Genomic DNA, 26,898 nt, shown 5'->3' with positions numbered 1-26,898 from the left:
GTATTCTTCACATGTATGGGGTAGTTATTCTTACTTCACAGCATCCTATTGATCTATGAAGTCGATGGAATATAGTTTAAACCAAAGATTGTTAATAAAAAACACATTTCACTACTCAATGCTCGACAGGTATGGCCTAGCACCGATGCACTGGGTGCATTGTTCCTCACGCAACATGAGAGACACATCTAACTGTGCTTAACTGCCCAACGTGGCTGATGCAACACCACCAAGTGCGCGTGTTTAACTACAAACCGTCGCAAGTGTATCTAACAAGGTTCTCAATCTTATCCTGACGTCACATGACTATGTAGAAATAAGAATCGAGTCGACCTCGCAGATATTGTATAGTATCCCAGAAATAGGCACTGCTCGCTTTCTTGATGTCTCAGCATTTTTGCACGAAAATTCTTGCCCTAATAGAGCCTATTTACGAAAATAACGCAGAATAACGTCTAATGCTGTCTTCTTTGTGGGCCTACCGTGGTACCCAGTACATAATCTGTTACCCTTCCTGCTTTCAGCACACATATATATGCATACAAGCTGAGACATCAAGAAAGCGAGCATTAACTATTTCTGGGACACTATACGATTTTCGTGAGTTCGACTCGATTCTTATTTTAACATAGGCATGTGACATCAGTATAAGATGAAAACGTTGTTAGATGCACTTGCAAGGGTTTGTAGCTACACGCACGATCTTAGCGGTGTTGTGTCAGTCACGTTGGGCAGTTGAGCACGGTTAGACGCGTCTCTCATGTTACGCGAGGAACAATGCACCCTGTTCTATTCTGGGAAGCACTGGAACATCCCTCTCTATGCTAGGCCGTACCACAGTTATGCGTCATCGCGTATGGGACCAGTGTAAGTGCACCTTGGAGTCCTGTGGCGTCACTAACACTCCATGAATTCTAACGTTATACGCGAAAATAGACCCAACTTTCACCTGCAGTGGTGAGAGAGCGATGGCATGTGCTGGCTTTCATCCGGCGGTGGCTCACGGCAGCGGCAGCAAAATGGTTCAAATGGCTCTGAGCTCTATGGGGCTCAACATCTTAGGTCATAAGTCCCCTAGAACTTAGAACTACTTAAACCTAACTAACCTAAGGACATCACACACACACATGCCCGAGGCAGGATTCAAACCTGCGACCGTAGCAGCCCCGCGGTTCCGGACTGCAGCACCAGAACCGCACGGCCACGCAGCGGCAGCGCCGGCGGCTGCGGTGGGAGCGGCAGAGGCATCGCACCTTGAGTGGCAGTATGTGTTTTTTATTGGGAATCTTTTGCTTTAACTATATTCCATCGATTTCACCAAAGGATGCTGCGAATTAAGAAAAACTACCCCTTACAAGTTAAGAATAAGGATTTAATTAATTTGTATAATTTTTTATATCAGTGTGGTGTTAGCGGTACAGTAGTTAATGGGAAGAGTGTGTGACTGGGTGACATGGAACAGGACAGCACCTTAACTGCAAAGCACTAAGTTAATTTGCATAATTTTTATGTAAAATGCAGTGCAGAAGTTTAAGGGGCTGTGTGGCAAAGTAGAATGCACCAGAAATAGCGTTCAAAAGCATGTGAAATTCGAAAGGTGTACCAGAAAATGGTGAGTCAACATAGCTATTTAATTAATTTGGTATCAATGGCTGTAGAATGTTTTAAGGAAATGGGAGTGACATGGGAAACCGCCTAACAGAACAATAGGTTAAGTGGCGACATAGGCCCAAACATTAGGTGAAGACACAGAGTACAGTGCCGAACATTATGTTATGCATCATGTTTGCTCCATGTAATTACTTCTTAGAAGACCTACGTGTTTCTAGAAAGCAGGGAATGATGAGAAAGAGAAATCCAAACCCCAGAAACTAATTTCTCTTATATATAAACATATACCCTTGAATTTCCTGTTATGAGATCCTTCCTCTCCACCAATTTTCATATATTCCATACAATGTCTTGTATCCCCTAAATTGCTTAAATAACCAATATTACACATAATGTCTAAATTGTGTAAACAATATTCCATGCACTTCAAGCGAATACCCTCCAAATGATCGATCAACTGAGTCTTTTTCCCGCCAATTCCTAGGAAGAGCTGGCAGTCAGATGACTTAGGTTAGTGGAGGTGCCCTTTTTTCCCACCACTTTTTTAGGTTCATAGAGGCTGCGTTGTCCTGATGGAATTGTATTTTCCTCCAGGGGGTGTGACACTTTCCCAGCAAAGAGGTTAGTTAATTGATCAATTTAATTAAGTAGTCAGTGTGATCTAAACTATCTTCCCACAATTTTCTTAGGTTAGTAGAGGTTGCATTGGCCTGATGGAATTTGAACTTCCCATTAGGGGTGCATGACACTTTCCCACCAGAGAGGTTAATTAATTGATCAATTTAATTAAGTAGTCAGTGTGACTTAAATTCTCTTCTAATTATTTTCTTAGGTTAGTAGAGATTGCATGTCCTGATAGAATTTGAACTTCTTGCCAGGGGGGCATGGCATGGGGGCATGGCACTTTGCCAGCAGAGAGGCTAACTAATTGATCAATTTAATTAAGTAGTCAGTCAAATTGATAAGAGTGAGAGGGGGCCTATTCCAAAACACAGACCTGAAAGTGTATCTGAAGCAGCCAGGGGGGAGGGGTTTGGGGGAGGGGGGGGGAGGGTAGGGCGAATATAGGTTAAGTGCCGGTCAATCAAATTAAATGGGAGTGACATGGAAAAGCACTTAACAGAACAATAGGTTAACTCAGACCTGAAAGTGTACCTGTAGCAGCAATGGATCAGGAGTTTCCTAAGGGGGGAGCGGAATGGGGGGGGGGGGGGCGGTGGGGGGACAATAGGTGAAGTGCAGAGACATTGAAAAGCACTTAGAAAAACAGTAGGTTAAGTAGCTGTCAATCAAAGGAGAACAATAGTTTTGCCCCTAAGTACATACCTGCCCTGATGTAGGCAACCCCAACTAACAAAATGGTCCTACACCCCCTTCGTGAGTGGGAAGGGGAGTGGGAGAGGGTGGGAAGGATAGAAGGTTAAGTCCATCAACATGGAAAACCAGTTAAGAGACAAATAGTCTAAGGACCTGCAATCAAAGGAGAACAGTAGGTTAAGTACCTGTCAATCAAAGGACATCAATAGATTAATCTCTGAGTGCATACCTGCTGCTGATGTAGCCAACCCAAAAGATGGCTCAGAAAACTGCCTTGCCCCCTTACTACTATGTGCACCACATCAACTTCATCACAGAAATACACTCATACAAACATCATTTTCAGAAGAAGATGGTTTCTCTAATCTTTCAATTGCTTTTGTTGTTGTATACTAATGTCACCAGTAGCACTGGAAACTAAAATGTGTGGTAGAAATTATACACCATACAAGGAGCAACAAAACATGGCACAAAACTACTAACCACACGGCACAATATGAAATAAATAAAAAAAACTTCGCCCAACAACAGCTGAAGAGCAAGCAAAAAAAAAGTCTCTATTCCAAAAGTTTGTCTGAGACAGCATGCTTCCATTCTAAACTATCGCATGTAAGCTAAAGATATGGATTCTCTAACGTTTCCATAGTGTTTGCTGTCGTACACTAATGATACCAGTAGCATTGGGAAATAAAATGTGTGATACCAGTTGTAAACCACACAAAGAGAAACTAACAACAATAAAAGTAGGTACATTTAACAATAAAATTTCAATTAATATTTCAGTCAGTACTAAATATACCATGTTTCTAAAAACTTTTATTGTAATAGTACACATGATGACAGGAAATCTCTACTCCACTTTCTGATTCAGTATAAACTGAGTCAGTCTACGTCGTCATTTGCTTATGTACAATGGTCCATTTAACTAACATCTTTTTCACGTATAGTAATTATTTGTATATAAATATAATCCCCTTATTTCGTTTCTCGAATTGAAAAAAAGATAAAACTCTCATTTCAAAGTTGCTTAACTCAACATTTATGGATTGTTTTTATTGTACATTAGTTAAACGAAATACGAATATTTTGAAGACTGGTATCTAAAATGTTGTGTCATGTTTCAGGCAATCCACAGTAGTTTTCAAAATTACTTTTATAATGTAAACTGTACACCTGTAGACCCAAGTCTTAATGCAGCACAATATCCATCTTTTTGCAGCACACCCATTTTCAGAATCCGATATTCTCTGATTCTCAGTTATGCCCCATCTTCCTTTTGAGTATACATTGTGTAAACGATAGTATCTTCTAAACTCGCTTAAAAACAACTCATAAGCGAATATTCAGTTGTGTAGCTATGATTTTCAGATTTTTTTTTAAACTACTTGTCTACTACAGGCTGTGCGATAATGTCGTGCTACCACTGTTTCAAAATTCTAAAGGAGTATTACCGGGTTTTAGCCAATTTTGTTTTATGTGCTGTGAACTTATTTTGTAACCAACACTGCACAACGCTTTTAGAAATACTGCATGTAATTAAAACGCTGTTTTATTTCTACACTCCTGGAAATTGAAATAAGAACACCGTGAATTCATCGTCCCAGGAAGGGGAAACTTTATTGACACATTCCTGGGGTCAGATACATCACATGATCACACTGACAGAACCACAGGCACATAGACACAGGCAACAGAGCATGCACAATGTCGGGACTAGTACAGTGTATATCCACCTTTCGCAGCAATGCAGACTGCTATTCTCCCATGGAGACGATCGTAGAGATGCTGGATGTAGTCCTGTTGAACGGCTTACCATGCCATTTCCACCTGGCGCCTCAGTTGGACCAGCGTTCGTGCTGGACGTGCAGACCGCGTGAGACGACGCTTCATCCAGTCCCAAACATGCTCAATGGGGGACAGATTCGGAGATCTTGCTGGCCAGGGTAGTTGACTTACACCTTCTAGAGCACGTTGGGTGGCACGGGATACATGCGGACGGGCATTGTCCTGTTGGAACAGCAAGTTCCCTTGCCGGTCTAGGAATGGTAAAACGATGGGTTCGATGACGGTTTGGATGTACTGTGCACTATTCAGTGTCCCCTCGACGATCACCAGAAGTGTACGGCAAGTGTAGGAGATCGCTCCCCACACCATGATGCCGGGTGTTGGCCCTGTGTGCCTCGGTCGTATGCAGTCCTGATTGTTACACTCACCTGCACAGCGCCAAACACGCATACGACCATCATTGGCACCAAGGCAGAAGCGACTCTCATCGCTGAAGACGACACGTCTCCATTCGTCCCTCCATTCACGCCTGTCGCGACACCATTGTAGGCGGGCTGCACGATGTTGGGGTGTGAGCGGAAGACGGCCTAACGGTGTGCGAGACCGTAGCCCAGCTTCATGGAGACGGTTGCGAATGGTCCTCGCCGATACCCCAGGAGCAACAGTGTCCCTAATTTGCTGGGAAGTGGCGGTGCGGTCCCCTACGGCACTGCGTAGGATCCTACAGTCTTGGTGTGCATCCGTGCGGTGCTGCGGTCCGGTCCCAGGTCGTTTGGCACGTGCACCTTCCGCCGACCACTGGCGACAACATCGATGTACTGTGGAGACCTCACGCCCCACGTGTTGAGCAATTCGGCGGTACGTCCACCGGCCTCCCGCATGCCCACTATACGCCCTCGCTCAAAGTCCGTCAATTGCACATATGGTTCACGTCCACGCTGTCGCGGCATGCTACCAGTGTTAAAGACTGCGATGGAGCTCCGTATGCCACGGCAAACTGGCTGACACTGACGGCGGCGGTGCACAAATGCTGCGCAGCTAGCGCCATTCGACGGCCAACACCGCGGTTCCTGGTGTGTCCGCTGTGCCGTGCGTGTGATCATTGCTTGTACAGCCCTCTCGCAGTGTCCGGAGCAAGTATGGTGGGTCTGACACACCGGTGTCAATGTTTTCTTTTTTCCATTTCCAGGAGTGTAGTACTTCTTATGTTTTCAGAAAGAAAAAATATAATTTTACTGATGTATCACAATGCCTACGAATAAATTCCTATGCTGTAATAGTATTAATTTCGTATGGATCACCTCTTCCGACTGGACACCACATCGGCTAATTGCATATCCCAACCCATCTTAACTATGCAAACAAGGAAAGGGAACTGAGAGTTTAACATGGAATCCGAACCACATGTCGTTTCTGGTGACTTTCTCACATGATTGAGCGGTGAAGGCTAGGTTAAAACGACTACTAAAAAGAAATCAGAGATCCAACAGCGATTCGACCCCAACATCTTTCAGTTTCCAGGCACATGCTGTATGCCTAGACCACCAAACCCAGTGTATTGATCTAATCATTCACGGTATCGTTCTGTAACGTTGAAAGTAACTTGAGGAGAGAAAAATAAAAACGTGTAGCACCAAGTGAATTTCGCGCAGTCATCTGATCGGAAACGGACAATGACTTTTAATATGTATTACATTTCAATAATCTGACAAAAAATTAATTTCAGGTGCAGGAGGTTTCATTTTCTGTGACATCTAAATGTGCCTTTGTCTAATGTAAACCGGCATCAACACAGTTATTAGCGGGAGACATCGTTATTTCAATGGGTTTCTAAAGAACAGTCAGTCATTGTGTACTTAACTTGGCTCTACCAGAACTACTGAACGTCTTTTGGTGGGTGTTAAACTTTGTATCTCTGGTGAGGATCGATCAGCAGAGCTTCAGGTAATGAGTAAGAACCAGTCTACCAGACTGTCCGGACCCACAAAAATTATGTTCAGGAGCACAGACATGTTCACGATCGACTTACATTGAAAATGCTGATCTTGTAGCTCTCGAAAAATGAAATCCAGGCCATTAGTTGCTCACAGGCGTTGACAAGTATCAACGGCGTCAGTTGGAAACATGTGCCCCGACCAGTACTCGTACCTGGGAACTTCTTCTTACGTGGCAGACGCTCTATCCGACTGAGCTATGGAGGACCAGAGAACAGTGCTACTGCAAGAACTTATCTCATGCACGTTCTCCGTGAGACCCACATTTCCAACTTATTGTCCACACATTACATTTGTAGTGCCCCAACCCGCTTTAATCATTACTCGCGGCAGTCAACCTACCGATTCCCGTAACAGTTTGAGCAATGTGAGTGCATCAACACTGCAGAAGGTCATTGGCCAGTAAGCCTTATCTATATGAAGATAGGATCTGTTCTTCCGGACATGTCCGATATAACCGATACCATTGGTGATCTTGCAGCTCTCGAGGAATGAAATTACAATTACATTCGGTAGATTGACTGCCGTGAGTAATGAATTAAGTGGGCAGGGGCACTAGAAATGTAGTGTGTGGACAGTAAGTTGGAAATGTGGGTCTCGCGGGGAGCGTGCCAGAGATACGTTCTTGCAGTCGCACTCTCCTCTGTGTCCTCGATGGCTGTCGGATAGAGCGTCTGCCATATAAGCAGGAGATCCCGGGCTCGAGTCCAAGTCAGGGCAAACTTTTTCAACTGTCCCCGTTGATATTTATCAATGGCTGTAAGCAGCTAATGGTCTGGATTTCATTGTAATTTCATATACTGAAAATAGTCGATAGTTCTTGCCCACAACTTCCTCTAGTGTTTAAACCGCATTACGACTGCTAAAACTAATAGGTTGAAACTCTTAATAGAAAACAATATTCCAAAACCCGTTTCACGTAAGGACTCGCGGCTTCCTGTGCTGATCAAAACCATTGCTGGTCAAGAGTTTCCTCTAGATGCAGCAGACGACGGTCACCAGCCACAAGCCTCCTGACACCAGCCAGCAAGCGTCCGAATCATAGTAACGCTTCCCACGTAACAACTATTATCCACAGGCCACGTTGCAGCATTCGAATTGACTATCGTAAAATTATTTATTACTCTGGTTTGACTTTCCGCACTAAATATCTTTCAAAAATAGAAAGAAGCCCACGTAGCGACCGCCTGAAAAAAAAAAAAAAGGTTGGTATATGCGTTCGTGGCCTTTTCGTTTGGCGCGTTGTCACGTAGGTATGAGTGTATTTACTATCTGTCTTTTTTTCGCAGTTCTAGTAATTTACTTGCGGTGACATACTGAATCTCGCAGATTTAATGTTTAAGAAGAATATTTTTCAAGCGTTAGAAAATGGAAAAAGTCTTTTAACATTTGTAATACTTTGTTCACTTAGGATACTGAGTAGGCATGTGGTAGAGGGGATTAGATAGTAGATGCAGCTCGTGTCAATTGTGCTGTTTCCAGAAGAATTGTTTTGGTTTGAATTTTTAATCGTCATATTCACTGGAGACGTTTCAAAGTCAAAGAGAAACGGATTGTATGATTATTTCATGTCTGATCGACAATGAGGTTATTGGAGGTGAGGCAGGAAGGGTGGAGAAATGAACTGGCCGTGTCATTTCATAGGAATCAGCAGTTTAGGGAAATCATGGTAAATCTAAATCTGAATGATTTTAAACTTGGTTCTATGAAATTCTGACCTCCAAATTAATTACTCACTAGAGGCGTGAAATCGATGAACTATCGAAGTTCTGTCAGACGGATTTAAACAGTACGGGAGACTGCATTGCTAAGGATAATTTTACCTTTCATTTTGTTTCAATAAATAGACGGGGGAATGTTGTAAAGTAGGGAATGGATTAATGCAAATGAATTACAACTTATCATGATATCCTTAGGAGAAAGTTTTTTTAATAAAATAAAGTAACCATAACAAAAACGTGTCCATTTCGTGACGAAATAGCAAGATAATACGCACTACTTTTCCTCTAAATGGCCTATGTCTACCTGCAGGTCGCAGTCATACTGAGGCAGCGTTACAGAACTATCATGAAACTACGAAAACGGAGCAACAGGAGTAGGCACATAACAAAATGCAGTTAACAAATTATTCAGAGCCACTTTTAAGGCAATACAAAAGTGTATTCACGAGAAACTAAAAATCATCTCAGCAGAAGCAGAAAAAGGAGGAATTAACAAGTGTTCAAATTTGCAAGGATATCACCTTTAGATCAATTTAGTGAGAAAATGTATCGGGCAAGACGTTTTCTTAAGACTTCCTTACTCCTTGGCCAAAAATTTTCTGGAATGTTGCCACGTATCAAGCTGGCGTCGGGATAAATGGTGTTTCCACAGCTGAAGTCTGTCTGGGGTGTCCATTACTTGACGTTTCAGAGATGATGTGCCGAAAGCCGACGAGTTGGCCAAACAAATAGGCTAATGAGTGTTATCCACATTTCTGTAACGAGGATTTTGATGTAAAGCATAGTTCTAAATTATTTTCAGATTCGTAAAATATAAACTGAACACTACAAATGACGATCAAATGGAATTAATTGGACAGCAGTACTGTTGAGTAGCTATTGTAATTATTTTTTGATCTCTGTGTTAGGCGTGTTACGAACTGTAAACCTCATTCTGCGGACACAGTTCATCAGCAGCCATTCAATGTGTCATTATAGCCCACACTTAACCTTTGACTGGGATGGAGTTTCTCTAAGATATGCTTCGACAGCTCTGAATCCCACGCACTACGCAGGTGTCCCATCTTAGATCGTAGATACATTGTTTATGTATCTAGTGTTCTCTTTTATGAATGTAAATTCCTGTAGGAAGTAAAGCTTTTTGTATTGGAACTGCTGTAGAATGGCTTAACATTGATAGCAGCTTTGGTGATAGATAAACAAATTCCTTGGATAGCACATTACATATTGAATTTCATTTGTGAAAGGAGAAAATACAAAAATGCATCAAATGCAGCTTAAAATAATAATATATTCGACAAAAATGGGATTGACAGAAATTACAAATAGGCTGAACAGAGAGGATCAAGGAAAACTGCGCAGATGAGGAAGCATATTAGACTGTGGGAAATAAGCCAGCTATAGTAAAATTAAGGCGACCTTTGAAAAAACGGAAGCAGTTATATAAATGTCAAGAGCTCAGACAGCAAACTAATGTGTACTAAGCAATGTAGGGAAAACTTAAGGGTGTAAGGAATATGCACATGTGATATAATAGGGAAATGAACCTGAAGATAATGTTATACTAAGGGAAGAGGAAGTAAATTATGATGAGATCGGAGAAATTATGTTGTGAGAAGAATTTGACATAGCACTGAACCACATGAGTCGAAACAATGCAGAGATGATATTTTCTGCGAGTTATTCGTATTCTTGAGAGAAAATACACGACAAAACTATTCCACCTGGCATACGAGATATATCATACAGGCGAGATACAACCATATGTCAAGAAGAAAGGAATACTTCCGATTTATAAGCTGTCGGTTGCTGACAGATAATAATATTACCGAAAAATGGTAAATGATGGATGAAAAAGTACCGGCACGAATCATTTACAGAAGAATGGAAAAACCAGTAGAAGCCCAGCTCAGGTAAGACCACTCTGAATTCCAGAAAATTTTAGGGACACAGGAGGCAGTATTGGACCTGTACTATAAGATAGACTGAAGAAAGGCTAACTTACATGTATACTGTTTGTCTGTCTTGAGAAGACAATCAACACCGTTTACTAAGAGACACGCTGACAACAGGGATAAAATGCAGTGAGCCGCAGTTTATAAACACCTTACGTACAAACATGAAAAAAGTTTTGCATCATTCCAGTTACAGAACTTCTGAAGATAGACCCAAAGGTTACTACCGCAGTGGATGACCGCTACCTGCGGATTATGGCTCGGAGAAACACTGCCAGCAATGCCACTATGTTGAATAATGCTTTTCGTGCAGCCACAGGCTGTAGTGTTACGACTCAAACTGTGAGCAATAGGCTGCATGATGGGCAACTTCACTCCCGACGTCCATGTTTAGGTCCATCTTTGCACCCACGACACCATGCAGTGCGATACAGATGAGCCCAACAACATGCCGAATGGACCGGTCAGACTTGGCATCACATTCTCTTCACCGACGAGTGTCGCATATGCCTTCAACCACACAATCGTCGGAGACGTGTTTGAAGGCAACGCTTCCAGGCTGGACGCCATAGACATATTGTCCAGTGATTGCAGCAAGGTGGAGGTTACCTGCTGTTTAGGGATGGCATTACGAGGGGCCAACGTACGCCGCTGGTGGTCATGGAAGGCGCCGTAACGGCTGTACGATATGTAAATGCCATCCTCCTACCGATGGTGGAACCATATCGAAAACATATTGGCGAGGAATTCGTCTTCATGGACGACAATTCGCGCCCCCATCGTGCACATCTTGTGAATGACTTCCTGCAGGATGACGACATCGCTCGACTAGAGTGGCCAGCATATTCTCCAGACATGAACCCTTTGGAAGATGCCTGGAATAGATTGAAAAAGGCTGTTTCTGGACGACGTGACCCACCAACCACTCTGAGGTATCTACGCCGAATAGCCGTTGACGAGTGAGACAATCTGGACCAACAGTGCCTTGATGAACATATGGATTGTATGCCGCGGCGAATACAGTCATGCATCAATACAAGGAGGACGTGCTACTAAGTATTAGAGGTACCGGTGTGTACAGCAATCTGGACCACCACCTCTGACGATCTTGCTGTATGGTAGCACAACATGCAGTGTATGGTTTTCATAAGCAATAAAAGGGGTAAATGATGTTTACGTTGATCTCTATTCCAATTTCCTGTACAGGTTCCGGACCTCTTGGAACCGAGTAATGCAAAACTTTTTTGATGGGTGTAGAAACCAATGTGTAGTCGAAATACATGAAGGCTAGCAGTTGTCGAGAAAGAAGTGAGAGAATTTTGTAGCCTATTCTCGATGTTGTTCAATCTGTACGTCTAGTAAGCAGTTCAGTATACCAAGGAGTAGTTTGAATAAAAATTAAAATCCAGAAACGAGAGGTTTGCTGGTGATACTTTAATTCTCTCTGTAACAGCAAAAGATTTGCAAAAGCAGTTGAACGGAATGAATAGTGTCATGAATAGAGGTTATAAAATGAATATCAGCAAAGGTAGAACAAGTGTAATGGAGAATTTAGCCTAAGTAAAGCAAACGATGCCTTGGAAATTAGATTAGGAAGACATAAACTAAAAGCAGCGAATACTTTTCGCTAATGGGCAGCAAAATACGACTAATTAACGGTAGAAGAATAAAGATTATATAAAATGTAGACTGGCTATAACACGGAAATCAGTAGTGAAAAAAGTGTTTTGTTAATATTTAATATAAACGTAAGTGTTAGGTGCTCATTACTGTTGCAATTTGTCAGGAGTGTTGCATGGTACAGAATTGGAACACTCAGTTCAGGCGAGAACAAAATGGGAGCTTTTGAAATGCGGTGGTACAGAGCGTTGTGAAGAGTGAATAGGTATATGGCAACAGCAAAACATCTCAGTTGTTGTCAACTAATACGAATTGCACTGGACATATCTCTGGTACAGTTCGTAGTACACAACACTTTCTTTGCGCCACGAGATGCATGTCATAACTGTTGTGGACACGCAGTTTGGTTTGGTGTTTTTGTTGGGACTAAACCAAAACTTCTTTAAATGCGGTTAATATAAATGAACCATGTCTTATCATCTGTAAAGACGTTCCGTAAGTAAGCTCGATGAGAGTTGGATTGGGTGGATTGGGGGAAGAGACTAGACAGCGAGGTCATCGGTCTCATCGGGTTAGGAAAGGATGGGGAAGGAAGTCGGCCGTGCCCTTTCAAAGGAAACATTCCGGCATTTGGCTGGAGCTTTAGGGAAATCGCAGAAAACGTAAATCAGTATGGCCGGACGCGGGATTGAACCGCCGTCATTCCGAATGCGAGTACAATGTGCTAACAACTGCGCCACTTCTCTCGGTGGCTCGATGAGACATCTGATAAAATTATAGAGAAAAGCACACATTAACGGGAAAGGAAGGAGACGTGAGACATAAAAGCAGAAAAACTTGGCAGGAATGTAGTCACTGTGCATGACAGCTGGCAGCGATGGTCACGAGAATATGCGGTCGCAAGGGCTTCAGGACTGCCACATGGCACTACCGAGAGAAGACGACCATCGTGTTAGGCGTGTGGCTCTGTGGCTTCGTACCGCAACTGCAGCAGCATTTTGAGCAAAGTTTGTACCAAGAGACACGTCAAACTATTCGAATCGCTTACTTCAAGAACTACTCTACATCTACATCTACATCTACATCCATACTCCGCAAGCCACCTGACGGTGTGTGGCGGAGGATACCCTGAGTACCTCTATCGGTTCTCCCTTCTATTCCAGTCTCGTATTGTACGTGGAAAGAAGGATTGTCGGTATGCTTCTGTGTGGGCTCTAATCTCTCTGATTTTATCCTCATGGTCTCTTCGCGAGATATACGTAGGAGGGAGCAATATACTGCTTGACTCTTCGGTGAAGGTATGTTCTCGAAACTTTAACAAAAGCCCGTACCGAGCTACTGAGCGTCTCTCCTGCAGAGTCTTCCACTGGAGTTTATCTATCATCTCCGTAACGCTTTCGCGATTACTAAATGATCCTGTAACGCAGCGCGCTGCTCTCCGTTGGATCTTCTCTATCTCTTCTATCAACCCTATCTGGTGCGGATCCCACACTGCTGAGCAGTATTCAAGCAGTGGGAGAACAAGCGTACTGTAACCTACTTCTTTGTTGTCGGATTCCATTTCCTTAGGATTCTTCCAATGAATCTCAGTCTGGCATCTGCTTTACCGATGATCAACTTTATATGATCATTCCATTTTAAATTACTCCTAATGCGTACTCCCAGATAATTTATGGAATTAACTGCTTCCAGTTGCTGACCTGCTATTTTGCAGCTAAATGATAAGGGACCTATCTTTCTATGTATTCGCATCACATTACACTCGTCTATATTGAGATTCAAATGCCATTCCGTGCACCATGCGTCAATTCGCTGCAGATCCTCCTGCATTTCAGTACAATTTTCCATTGTTGCAACCTCTCGATACACCACAGCATCATCTGCAAAAAGCCTCAGTGAACTTCCGATGTCATCCACAAGGTCATTTATGTATACTGTGAATATACAGACGTCGTGAAGCATGTATTCCAACGATTCCAAACCACCGCCATTTGCGACTTCATTGGTGTCAAGTGAGAGCTCATTGGAGGGAGATGGAGACCTGTTGTCTTTCCTGATAAAGTCTGGTATTGTCTCGATGCCAATGATGGTCGTGTATTTGTTACTAGAAGGCCAGTTGTGGGTCTGCAACCAGTCTCTCTGCGTGACAGAAACACTGGGTCTACAGTTGGAGCTATAGTTTGGCGTGCGATTTCGTATGACGTACCCTGGCGGCACATTGGTATGTCAGTCTGGCGATTCGACCTGTTGTGCTGCCATTCATGAACAGCATCAAAATCTTTGAAATGGCTCTAAACACTATGGGACTTAACATCTGAGGTCATCAGTCCCCTAGACTTAGAACTACTTAAACCCAAATAACCTAAGGACATCGCACACATCCATGCCCGAGGTAGGATTCGAGCCTGCGACCGTAGCAGCAGCGTGGTACCGGACGGAAGCGCCTAGGACTGCTCGGCCACAGCGGCCGGCTGAACAGAATCCCAAGGGATGATTTCCCATACGGTACCGCCTGTCTACATACCGCTGTTGTAACCCAACATGCTCTACAGAGTTTCGACATTTTGCCTTGGCCTGCTCCGTCACCAGATCTGACTCCAATTGAGCGCATACTGGACATCATTAGACAGTAACTACAGCAGCACCCACAATCAGCATTAATCGTCCCTCTATTGACCTACCAAGTGCAACAGGCATGAAACTCCATCCCACAAACTGACATCCGGCGCCTGCACAACACAATGTATGCACATTTCTATACTTGCGTTCAACATTTTAGTACTTACATCGTTCATTATTGTACCTGTATTTCACTTTTGCAATGACTTACATCGAGGTTACACTTATCTGTGATCTTGCAATGTTAATCACTTAAATATGTCACCTAGACAAATGTATTCCAGAAATATCATTACTCTACAGTAATTATTTTCTGGTGTTGCGATTTTTTGTCGCCAGTGTTTATGTCTTCCTATTGGTTTGAATGAGAGCATGCTGTAAGCTGAGAACCTTGCTTTTGGAAATCTGTAGATACAAATCACCATCTGGTCCTTCTGATTTATAATTACCATGATTTCCATTCACTGCTTAAGGCAAATTCGGAGATTCTTTCAACGAAAAGATATGACCAGTTTGCTTCCCCATCCTTCCTGCCCCATTTCTAATGACCTCCTTGTCGTTGCGACATTAAATCCTAGCCGGCCGCGGTGGTCTCGCGGTTCTAGGCGCGCAGTCCGGAACTGTGCGACTGCTACGGTCGCAGGTTCGAATCCTGCCTCGGGCATGGATGTGTGTGATATCCTTAGGTTAGTTAGGTTTAAGTAGTTCTAAGTTCTAGGCGACTAATGACCACAGCAGTTGAGTCCCATAGTGCTCAGAGCCATTTGAACCTAATCTTTGTACTTTCCGTTTTACCTTAACTTCGGAAACTTGTCCATCGGATATGGCGAAAAATTCACATCAAAATGAACCTCCTTCAGACAGCACAAATTTTATAATCTGCTCTCACTGACTAACCCTATCCCTTATCAACATAATTTCATAAATGTGCATTTGGCGCACGAATTACTAGCGTCTAAACAACAATCTTCATAGCCATCAACTGTGCACCTTACGGTATCTCACCATAAGAATAATACTACAACCTCATATGAAAGTGACAGGTAGTAACTAAACGTACAGGAACCTGCGTGACAACACAGGTCTTTTTTCGAAAGAGATAAGTTATACAGGTCCTGTTACCTGAACCGTCACTGGTAAACGCCATTAGAGTCTTTTGGCACCAACGTCATTGCAACAATTTACCAGCGTGGATATGTAATTAGAATCGTTTTTATACAAGATGGCGCTCTTCAATACATTGGACAATCACTGTGCTGCAGGGGCATTTCAGAATTCCTAGAATTATGAGCCGTCCAGGTCATCTGATCTTAATCCGTGAGATTTCTGGTTTGGGGGTTACCTGAGAGATGTATTTAGTGCTCCAGTTACGAACTAGCTGAACTGAAGGTACCCACTGCGCATTGCATTGCGATCGTAGCCCCCGAGGCTCAAAAAAAAATTTTAAAATGGCTCTGAGCACCATGGGACTAAACTACTGTGGTCATTAGTCACCTAGAACTTAGAACTTCTTAAACCTAACTAACCTAAGGACATCACACACATCAATGCCCGAGGTAGGATTCGAACCTGCGATCGTAGCAGTCGGGCGGTTCCCGACTGCGCGCCTAGAACCGCGAGACCACCGCGGCCGGCCCCCGAGGCTCTCCGATCTGTTGTGGAACATGCTGTTCCTCGATTTCAACGTGAGGCATAAAACGGTGAACAGGATATTGAACATGTCTTGTGCTAGTCTCACTACAGTTAGAATTCGACGTCATTTTGCTTTTATACTGTTTCTGACCCCAGAACACTCAAAAACTGATGTCATTTGCTTTTTATTCCATTTTTGGCCTCAGGACAATGAAAAAGCGATTTTTACCATCCGATGTGGCACGACCTCGCAGTGCTGGATGAACTGTTGATTGCCAAACTTGCGCAGTCATGCATATGAGCGGCACGAATTGTGTAACGCAACCATAGACATGTTGCGATTCATATGTCATTTGTAGTCGATCGCTCTTACGTTCAGACGCTTACGGCTCTATCTATTGGTAAAATGTGGATAATTTTTTCCATGTTGTTTTCCGCTGCATCAATAACATTTGTTCAAATTTGAAGTCGTTATGAGCAGTGGTTCTCTTTGAACAGCGTTTTGAAGCTGTAACTTTAACTGTGGACACCATGTATAATACGAAACGTGGTATGATGCAAAAGTCCACTATAGCGAACGCTATATTTGAATTGTTTACAGGATAATAGCCCCCGTTTCAAGTAAGTTTTACTAGCATGGTGATTATATTCGTACTAGTCGTTTTCCCGATTATATAGTGGTAATTAGTAATAATTTATGAAAATTCGAATTACAAGACACTGTATGTTGATCATATTCGCCTCAGCGCCAGACTTGCAGACACAACAAGCCAGTTACTAAGTTAGTGCTGAAGTTGCTGTGCAGTGTAAGAATGGTCATGGGAAATTCCAAGCAATTGTAAACCTATACAATATGATCATCCGTCTTTGAATATGTGCATTTGATTTTGTCATTTATCGCCCAGTAAAGTCATCAGGAGGTCAAAACCGCTTGCTAAATGACTTAGACACGATACCTCTCTGGTACGAAAAGTGGCAGTTACCTCTGATTAAGGACATACGAGAGATCATCCACATGACTACGAGAAGAAATCTATTGAATTTCTGTTACACGATAAATCACACAAATTTACAGACTGTCAATTCAGCTAAATATCTATGAATTACAATTTCGAACAATTTCAGTTGAAACGATGATGTTGTGGATATGGCAAACCAAAGACAGCACGCCACTGGAAGAGCACTTGGAAGATGCAACAGGTCTACTGCAGGGACTGCCTGCACTACGCTTCTTCGTCAGCTGCTAAAGTACTGAAATGGAAAAAGCTCAAAGAAGAGCAGCACTTTTTACATTATCGTGAAACAGGGGTGAGTAAGTCACGAATATGATAAAGGAGTTGGCGTGGAAATCATTAAAATAAAGTCTTTTGTCATTGCTGCGGGATCTTTTCACGATATTTCAGTCACCAGCGTTCTCCTCTGGATGTGAAAATATTTTACTGTCGCCAGCTTACGTAGAAAAATGATCATCGAAATAAAATAAGAACAATCTGAACTCTTACAGAAAGATTTAAGTGTTCATTTTTCCCACTTCCTCGTAGAGAGTGAGAGGTAAAGAAATAGTGTGAAAGTGGTTGGAAGAAACCTCTGCTGCAGAAGCTGTGTGTGACAGAACCGAAGGCGGCTACCACACTGTCCTACTAGCGGTCTCTAGGGTTGAGCCCCATATATCAGGCTGTGTGAGGAGACACGTTCTGGAAGCCACTGAAACCTAAATGTCACCTCAGCTAGGTGGGTTGGTAGATGGCTTCACCATTGACTACACGCTTTTTTGGAGTATCTTTTTTCAGGGTGATTAACGAAGGTATGCAAATATTTAAATATGTTATTCTACAAGTAAAACTAAAGAAAAAAGTTCATATAAACATAGGTCCGCAAATATTTAGTTACGGAGTTACGGTTAATAAAAGATTTTGTTTGAAATTTAGCAACTTCGCTAATATGAAGCCGTCGCAAAACTGTAAGATGTTAAAGTAAAGCACGATTTCCATTTATGTTGTTGTTATTGGTCTGGTGAATCTAATAAAACATGTCCCAGACGTTTATCTGCAGCAGTTTTTCAGAACATCCTGAGAGGCAAAGATTATTATACAAGTAAATTTGCTTACTTTCCATTGAGGCTGTAGAAACGTTTATCTCATTGTTGGCAACCGTTAGTGAGTTGTTTCGGTCGTTTCCTAACCTTGAGACGAGTTAGTTTTCTGTATTGTTCAGTGAAAGAACGTAATAACAACAGTGTCTTTAAGTGAAACCACACAGCAACTGTTGTAGTTTGTAGATTACTCATGAAATAAGTATGTCATTCAAATGTATGACAGAGGAATATTCCGATATGGTGTTTATTTGCATCAAATGTGATGGTATTGCTTACATTATCCAACTCGGAGGATTCCGAATGCACGAACCATTAGCGGCGTATTTCGAATGTTACGGGAGACAGGTTCTGTACCTAGCTTTCATAATGAGTACGAGCGCTCGATACGTGAAGACGATGATGAGGATAGTATGGATGCTGTTCATAGTAGATCGTGGCTCGGGTTTCAATACACGACGTATTTAACAACAATTAGGCATTTCACAATGTAAGGTATGGGGTACACTGAAGTACAAAAATCTGTATCCTTACCATAAACAGAAAGTGTATCACTTACATCCGTGAGATCCTGCCCTCCGCTTGAAGTTGTGTAACTCGTTAAATACTATTCGGCAGTTACACAAATACATTTTACTTACTTATGAAGCCCAGTTTATTCGAGATTGTATAAACAGTTTACATAACGACCACGGATGGTCTGAAGTTAAACCACAAGCAACAGTACAACGCAATTTCTGTCAGCGATTTAGCATAAATGTGTGGTGTGATATAATCAACACACGCTTTATTGGACCTTTCATTTTCTCAGGACGTCTAATTGGCGAGACGTACTTACAGTTTCTTCAAGAAATGCCCCGCTTGCTCGAAGATGTTCCACTTTTGCTACGCGATTGCAAATGTATTTTCAACGTAACGGCGCCCCTCCACATTTCACTACACTACACCTTCAAATGAACAATTTTCCCCAGAAATGGATTGATTGGTCTTGGTGTTACACCTCTGTGGCCACCCGATCGCCCAATGGAATACTACTGGATCTTTGTGTATGGGGATGGATGAAAGACATAGGTTATAAGGACAAAGTCAATACACATGAGGCATTACTTGCTCACATTATGAATGCAATAGATGAAATTAAGAACAACATTGTGAAACTGAAACTAGTAACAAAATCTGTTATACATCTGCAGCTAAAAGCATTGAACTCGGTGGAGACATCTTTGAACATTTATTGTTATTGTATTGTGAAATTGTACGTACACTATACAACTTCCTTAACACTGAGCTTTGTTTTTTCGGGTTCAACATGAATTCACGTGTGCTATGGTATTAATAAAAGCAGGTTATCTGACACATTTATCCAGTTTCAGTTAACGTTATTACCATAATTTTTCCAAAATTAAATTCTCTACAACTTCCGTTGAAAACTTCGTGCAATTGTCTGAACTTTAAAAGACAGATTAGTCCTAGTAGTTAATAAATTAAAATTTTTCCGAAATTATTGCTTTGCTTCTCTGGATGTTCTGGAAAACTACTGCAGATACATGTCTGGAACATGTTTTATTAGGTTCACCAGATCAATAACCACAAAATAAATGGAAATTGTGCTTCACTTTAACCTCATACAGTTCTTCGATGGCTTCATATTAGCGAAGTCACTAAATTTCAGTCATAATCTTTTACTAGCCGTAACTAAAAATTTACGGACTTATTTATATGAAGTGTTTTCTTTAGTTTTACTTCTAGAATAACATATTAAAATATTTGCATATCTTTATGAATCGCAACATTAATATCCATATCGACGTTGTGGGTAATTCCCGGTTTATGTATCATCTGTATAGGTACATAACACTCCAAACTTTTCTTTCTCTCAAGAGAGTTTCGCCTGCTCGTCATCAGCGATTTCGTCCACATTTCTGGAATCTGCAGAGCTTGGCCAGAGGTGGGAGCTCCAGATATCCAAGAGTTTAGAAGAGTCAGCACAGTTGGCGCGGGTTGGGAGAGCCACGTGCGATTTGTAGGTACGCTAACGTCGTTTCCCGATAACACGTGGTCAGCAGTAAAGTACAGAACACTAATCCGAGGGTCGTGGGGTCGATTTTCTAAGAGGAAACAATTTTTCAATTTTTTTTTTGTTTTCAGCTTTACCTTACTAACATTGCAAATAAACCAAAATTGTGTTCAATATACAGCTTTTATTAAAATTTCCATAAAAGGCATGAGAAGGATTTTTTTTGACTGATACGATAGAGCCCTGCGTGCAGGAAAACTAATTTCTTCTGTTAATTCACTCGTGAGGGGAACAAAAGAATCTATAATTATACGATGATATTTTTCAATATGAAGATGGACTCCAATCGTGGAATACTAAAGTATTTCCCCTCCAATGTGGTCCGCTAGAAAAACCTAGCGGTGCTTATTTTTATCGTCAAGTAAAGAATTACATCAAAAAGCTTCAAAACTGCTCTTGCCTCATCGAGAGAGAAAAAGAAATCACATCCTGAGTAGACCGCATCAAATTACACTCCATGTACGTAGCCAGCTACCTTTGTCAATATCTAGCGAAATGATGCTTCAGGTGTGGTTTGCTGCCGAACGGTGTGATGAGAGAGAACCTTTTATGAATTGAAAGCCAGTCTGCATATCTATAGAAACTTCAAAACAACCAAGTAATTGTAAAAATGCGACCGTTATAAAGTATGGAAGACGCCTAAAAAATTACCGCTTCTTCTGTTTTAACAATGAATATCATCCCAACATGTGTAAGCCATCTGTTGTAAAATTACAAAAGTATCTAATTTCATATACGAAGTTCTCATGTACGCCTTACAGTCCCTTTCTGGAGACATCTTTGCAATCCCAAATTATCCTTTGTCTTTCCTTTTCATCTCTTTTATGAAAATATTAATACAAACAATTTACTGAGCATTAGTTCGATTTATTTTTATTGTAAGTAATATACATACAACATATGCAGCATTATTTCTCCTTATTTATAGTGTAAGTAAGGTAAAAATGAAATAGGATGCTACTTATTTTCTTCAAAAAGCAAATTTTATGTTTAGATTGTGAGGTCCAAGAAGTACGGCCTTTCGTTAACATTAACAGCCTTTCTTTAATCACAAGGGAGCTGTTTCGAAATGAAAGAAAGAAACAAGCTGAATCTTGTTATACGAATTCACTTATTTGAGTTACGAATGGGCTCGCCTGATGCTGGAACAGGGACGATTAACACTCTTGGGACGGCGGGAAACAAGGGATGGTAGGAGAGAGAGAAGGTGATTCACGTCGAGTTTTGCTGGTGGCCGTTCGTGAATTGTAAAGGCAGATGTAGACGGCAGGAAGCCGTTTGCTCTTCCTGAAGGCTGGAAACTAAGAGAGCAACTCAGCCGCGCTCTGCTACCCAAGACGCGGTCAGTAACAACCACATCACTCCTTTCTCACGCCTCATATTGGCTGCCTGCAGACGCCTGTAGCTGGTTTTTATCCGAAGAACACCGGAAGGGGTGGTATGATGCTGATGCCAGAATTCTCAGACACGCACGCCACAGGGAGAACGCACGCTAAGATAATTTTCGAAAGACGTCACTCAAACTTTCAGTTTAAAATTTTATTTTATAAATAGATTCAATGAAATTGTCATTCAGATAATTTTTGGAATTAGGAACAGGATCCTACCACAGGTTACTTGGCTAAGGTTAATAACTCTCTTGGAACGAGCCAAGATTAAGCTCCACAAATGTATCAGATCACAGAAAAGGAGATACTAATTCAGGCTCTTTTACAAATCCAATGAAACAGAAAATTGTCTTGTGACGACGATGCATTTGAGCGGTGACGGTGACGGCACTGACCAGTATTGAGCAAGCGTGGTTCAGCAAACAAATTTCTCTAAAATAAACCTTCCTTCCACATTCAGATTCCAAAAATCATCGTCAAAATATGTCGTCATGCAGCAGTAAGATGTTTATATTTGAGCTCGAGGCTTATTTCGAGCTAAACTGCACATAATCTGGTCTCGCTTTCACTCCAAGGTGTTGACAGTCTAAGCTCTAAAGACTAGCGCTGATTTATGGGTGCTTTTTCTGTTGGCGTGCCCCATGTCTTTTATTTTGGCGCGTTAACCACCTCCTGTATATAGAGGGACTGTCCTCCAGCTTTTCCTTTGCTAACAAAATGTTTCTAGCTATCGATCCCACTGCATAAATCAGTAACAGGACCAACATTCCTTCACGCGCAAATCACACATTAAACATATTCTTCGTTACTACAAATATTGAAAAATATATACATGTATGAACAGACAATAATAATACAGCACTAGTTACATTAATGGCACAAAATCCTGGTGTTAATCTGAGGCTTGCACGTTTGCACAGGCAGCGTCATCTGGGACCGTAGGCGTCCGCAAGGAGAGGCAAAGGAAATATGGGTGTAGGCTTCTTATTCATAACACTACTGAAACACATTTCTGTAAGTCATAATCAGCGACTGACTTAACTACAGTCTTAACACGGCTGAGGTCAACGGTAAATACTGTGATTTTAAAAATAGACTTTTTCGGATTGTTGTACTGTTCTCGAGAAATTATGCCGATTCCTGGATGCAGCGGCGATTTCGGCACTGTTCTATAGTCAAAATGGAAGCGAAACTGTACAGAGCTGTAAACAAATAACTTCCTTAACCCTTGCTCTGTAACTTCCTTATACAGCTCTTATCGAATTGTGCGTGCATTCCGACGCCAATTCACAGAACAAAACAAATATGGGAGGAGTGCACGCGCCCGTCATCCGTCCCCAAACACCCATAAGGATGACCCTCTCCTTCGTTTCACAACGTAATCACTACAGTAGCTCACAGTTTTCTGTGGACGAAGAAGTCCCATGATGACTTGCTGAATAAATTTTTAGTTTTAAATGACACAGTTGCTGTGGTGCTCTCTCAAGAACACTACAATGCTTTGCTGCTGGTGTGTATATTTACATCCTTAACCCTGGGAGTTAAATAAATCAGCGTAAAAATAACAACTCTATATTTTGCGACAGAATAGAGGGAAAATGTGTGAAATTTCAAGGTCAAAATTATGTCTTCTCCAGGGATTATGTCAAACTCAAACTCTATGGTGTACAGAAAAGTGCCAAATGCAGCTATGTGTGTGTGAATTCCTAAGGGAATACAATAAAAGTTTAATCATTTAAGAGACTTCATGTGATGAACATCTCGAGAAAGTTTGATAAAAATCTGAATAGTTCTTCAAGCTGCCATATTTTACCTCTCCTTCTGTATAAATAGAAAAATTAATCTGAGAAATACACAAAGTTTGCACTTGGATGATATAATGATAACCTCTACAGGGCTGTTAGCCTGCCTTACACTAACACTGTAGCATCAGCTTATCCTCAAATAACGCAAATAGTTGATCACCTCTTCCGTTTGGGGCAGCCAAAACCCCAAAATCAAGATGTAGTCGCTGCATATAAGTCTTTCGAGGCCATTCTACATCACGATGTCATCAATTTCAAGAAAGCACGAACCTTTGTCAGTTAAAAATAAGCACGTTGTTGGTGGTATTAAGGAAGGAAAATAAGGGTTTAACACCTCGTTGGTGACGAGTTCATTACGGATGGATCACAACCTCAGCAGATGAAGAATGGAACTTTGTGACAGTATCATCACATATATAGCTTTTGCGATAGTAAGTAAAATTGGCAGCTTAATTTTCTTAACCGTGCTGGAGCGAAACACTAATTAGTGGATTCTGGTTTAAGATTTGTGAATTTCCTTTCGCTGAGGCAGGGCTTAGGGAATTGCCTTGCCGTCGGCTACCTACTTTTGGCAACTTTCTAAGGACATGGAAGTAGCCCACTACACGCATCTGGTACACATGCACGTAGATCATTGTAAATAGAGAAATTCTTAGTATTTTTCTTAGGTTGGCGAATTAGGCAAGCAAATATTCTTCTACCAAAACTTTATTAATTTCTACTTATACATCTACACACAGAATACAGTCCTCTCTTTCTGTCTGTTTCATGTAGTTTTAATAACATCCAGCTTGATTTTTAATCTTCTAATTCTTTCCTCAATCCAGTAATTTGACCGGTACAAAGAAGATATGTTCTCGAATTTGAATATATATAATATTGTTTCTGTAAACTATGTCTTTTAAGGCTTTAACAGCTAGCTCTACTCCTTCCAGCAATTCTTCTCTTCGTGACTATAATCTAATCTCTTATTTCTTCCATAAAACTGTTGTTACAACACCCGCACCCTCCTGGTTGTTCGCTCCCAGCTCTTCTTCTGCACATTCTTGTGGCATTTCAGTATACAAATTTATGTTTGCAACTCTTGAAAATGATTGGTCTTTAAATGCTACTATTTCGTTGGTTTTAAGCTCTGGAAACGTCGTCCTGTTGACATGTGCACAACATCCAGTCCAGCACACTTAGATGCAATATAACTATCCGTAGACAGGCAGATAATTAAAACTGAATGCAGACAGAACATATTTTATAAGATTTTCTTTGTCGAGAGCGTCTGCGAGTTTTATTTGTCCACCAGTCAATATTTGGGTATTCTTATTACCCCAGAGGACAAACTGCAGAACGTTGATAAACAATACACAGCAGCTGTTCCATAACTTATCAGTCTGGTGGTACCAAATCGATGTGACTGACACGGAGTACAGTGGAGCGTATTGCATACACTGTTTGTCAGAGTTTAAAACAATTAAACAATCTTGCACTGGGTCAAACACGCGATCCGTTCTGTAGCTGTGTATTGTAGCTACCAGTCCGGTAATACCTTACTACTTTATCAAAAATACCTATAGAAGTTTTCGTTGTCACATGTTTGGACACTTTATAAAATCTATATGGTTGCTACAGATAACTTTGTTCACATATGGGCTTGTGACTTGACATATAAATTTGTTATATATCTTTACTCTACAGTTGGAGGTCATTCATATTAAACATTCTGGTTGATATTACACTGCTGGCCGTTAAAATTGCTACACCAAGAAGAAATGCAGATGATAAACGGGTATTCATGGGACAAATATATTATACTAGAACTGACTTGTGATTACATTTCAACGCAATTTGGGTGCATAGATCCTGAGAAATCAGTACCCAGAACAACCACCTCTGGCCGCAAGAACGGCTTTGATACCCCTGGGAATTGAGTCAAACAGAGCTTCGATGACAGGTACAGCTTCCCATGTAGCTTCAACACAATACCACAGTTCATCAAGAGTAGTGACTGGCGTATTGTGACGAGCTAGTTGCTCGGCCACCATTGACCAGACGTTTTCAGTTGGTGAGAGATCTGGAGAATGTGCTGGCCAGGGCAGTAGTCGAACATTTTCTGTATCCAGAAAGGCCCATACAGGACCTACAACATGCGGTCGTGCATTATCCTGCTGAAATGTAGGGTTTCGCAGGAATCGAATGAAGGGTAGAGCCACAGGTCGTAACACATCAGAAATGTAACGTTCACTGTTCAAAGTGCAATGCGAACAAGAGGTGACCAAGACGTGTAACCAATGGCACGCCATACCATCACGCCTGGTGATACTCCAATGGGGTGATGACGAATGAACGCTTCCAATGTGCGTTCACCGCGATGTCACCAAACACGAATGCGACCATCACGATGCTGTAAACAGAACATGGATTCATCCGAAAAAATTACATTTTGCCATTCGTGCACCCAGGTTCGTCGATGAGTACACCATCGCAGGCAGTCCTGTCTGTGATGCAGCGTCAAGGGTAGCCACAGCCATGGTCTCCGAACTGATAGTCCATGCTACTGCAAACGTCGTCGAACTGTTCCTGCAGATGGTTGTTGTCTTGAAAACGTCCTCATCTGTTAACTCTGGGATCTAGACGTGGCTACACGATCCGTTACAGCCATGCAGATAAGATGCCTGTCATCTCAACTGCTAGTGATACGAGGCCGTTGGGATCCAGCACGGCGTTGCGTATTACACTCCTGGACCCACCGATTCTATATTCTGCTAACAGTCATTGGATCTCGACCAACGCGAGCAGCTATGTCGCGATACGATAAACCGCAATCGCGATAGGCTACGATCCAACCTTTATCAAAGTAGGAAACGATATGATACGTATTTCTCGTCCTTACACGAGACATCACAACAACGTTTCACCAGGCTACGCCGGTCAACTGCTGTTTTCGTATGAGAAATCGGTTGGAAACTTTCCTCATGTCAGCACGTTGTAGGTGTCGCCACCGGCGCCAACCTTGTGTGAATGCTCTGAAAGCCAATCATATGCATATCACAGCATCTTCTACTTGTCGGTTAAATTTCGCGTCTGTAGCACGTTTTCTTCGTGGTGTAGCAATTTTAATGGCCAGTAGTGCAGGTAGTAAAAAATATCGATTTTATTAATAATCCCGGTGAAATCTTTCGTGATGTCCAAACCTAAAAGATAATAGTCGTCTACACGTAGCTCTTCCTATATTCCAGGCAGCTCTTCCATTAGAACATCCATTTTAATGTCAACTAACTCCACTTTGTA

The 26,898-nt window shown here is 41.8% G+C and overlaps 1 protein-coding gene across 1 annotated transcript in view; it reads left to right on the top strand.

The window, feature by feature from the left end:
* The window catches only part of LOC126298072 (Bardet-Biedl syndrome 5 protein homolog), a 242,406-nt gene that overhangs the window by 147,587 nt on the left and 67,921 nt on the right, over positions 1–26,898 (top strand). The gene's annotated exons all lie outside the window — the stretch shown is intronic.

Source organism: Schistocerca gregaria, chromosome X, assembly GCF_023897955.1.
Source record: "Schistocerca gregaria isolate iqSchGreg1 chromosome X, iqSchGreg1.2, whole genome shotgun sequence".
Lineage (NCBI taxonomy): Eukaryota > Metazoa > Arthropoda > Insecta > Orthoptera > Acrididae > Schistocerca > Schistocerca gregaria.
Note: the sequence above shows the minus strand (reverse complement) of the source record. Positions and strands in the feature narration are given on the sequence as shown.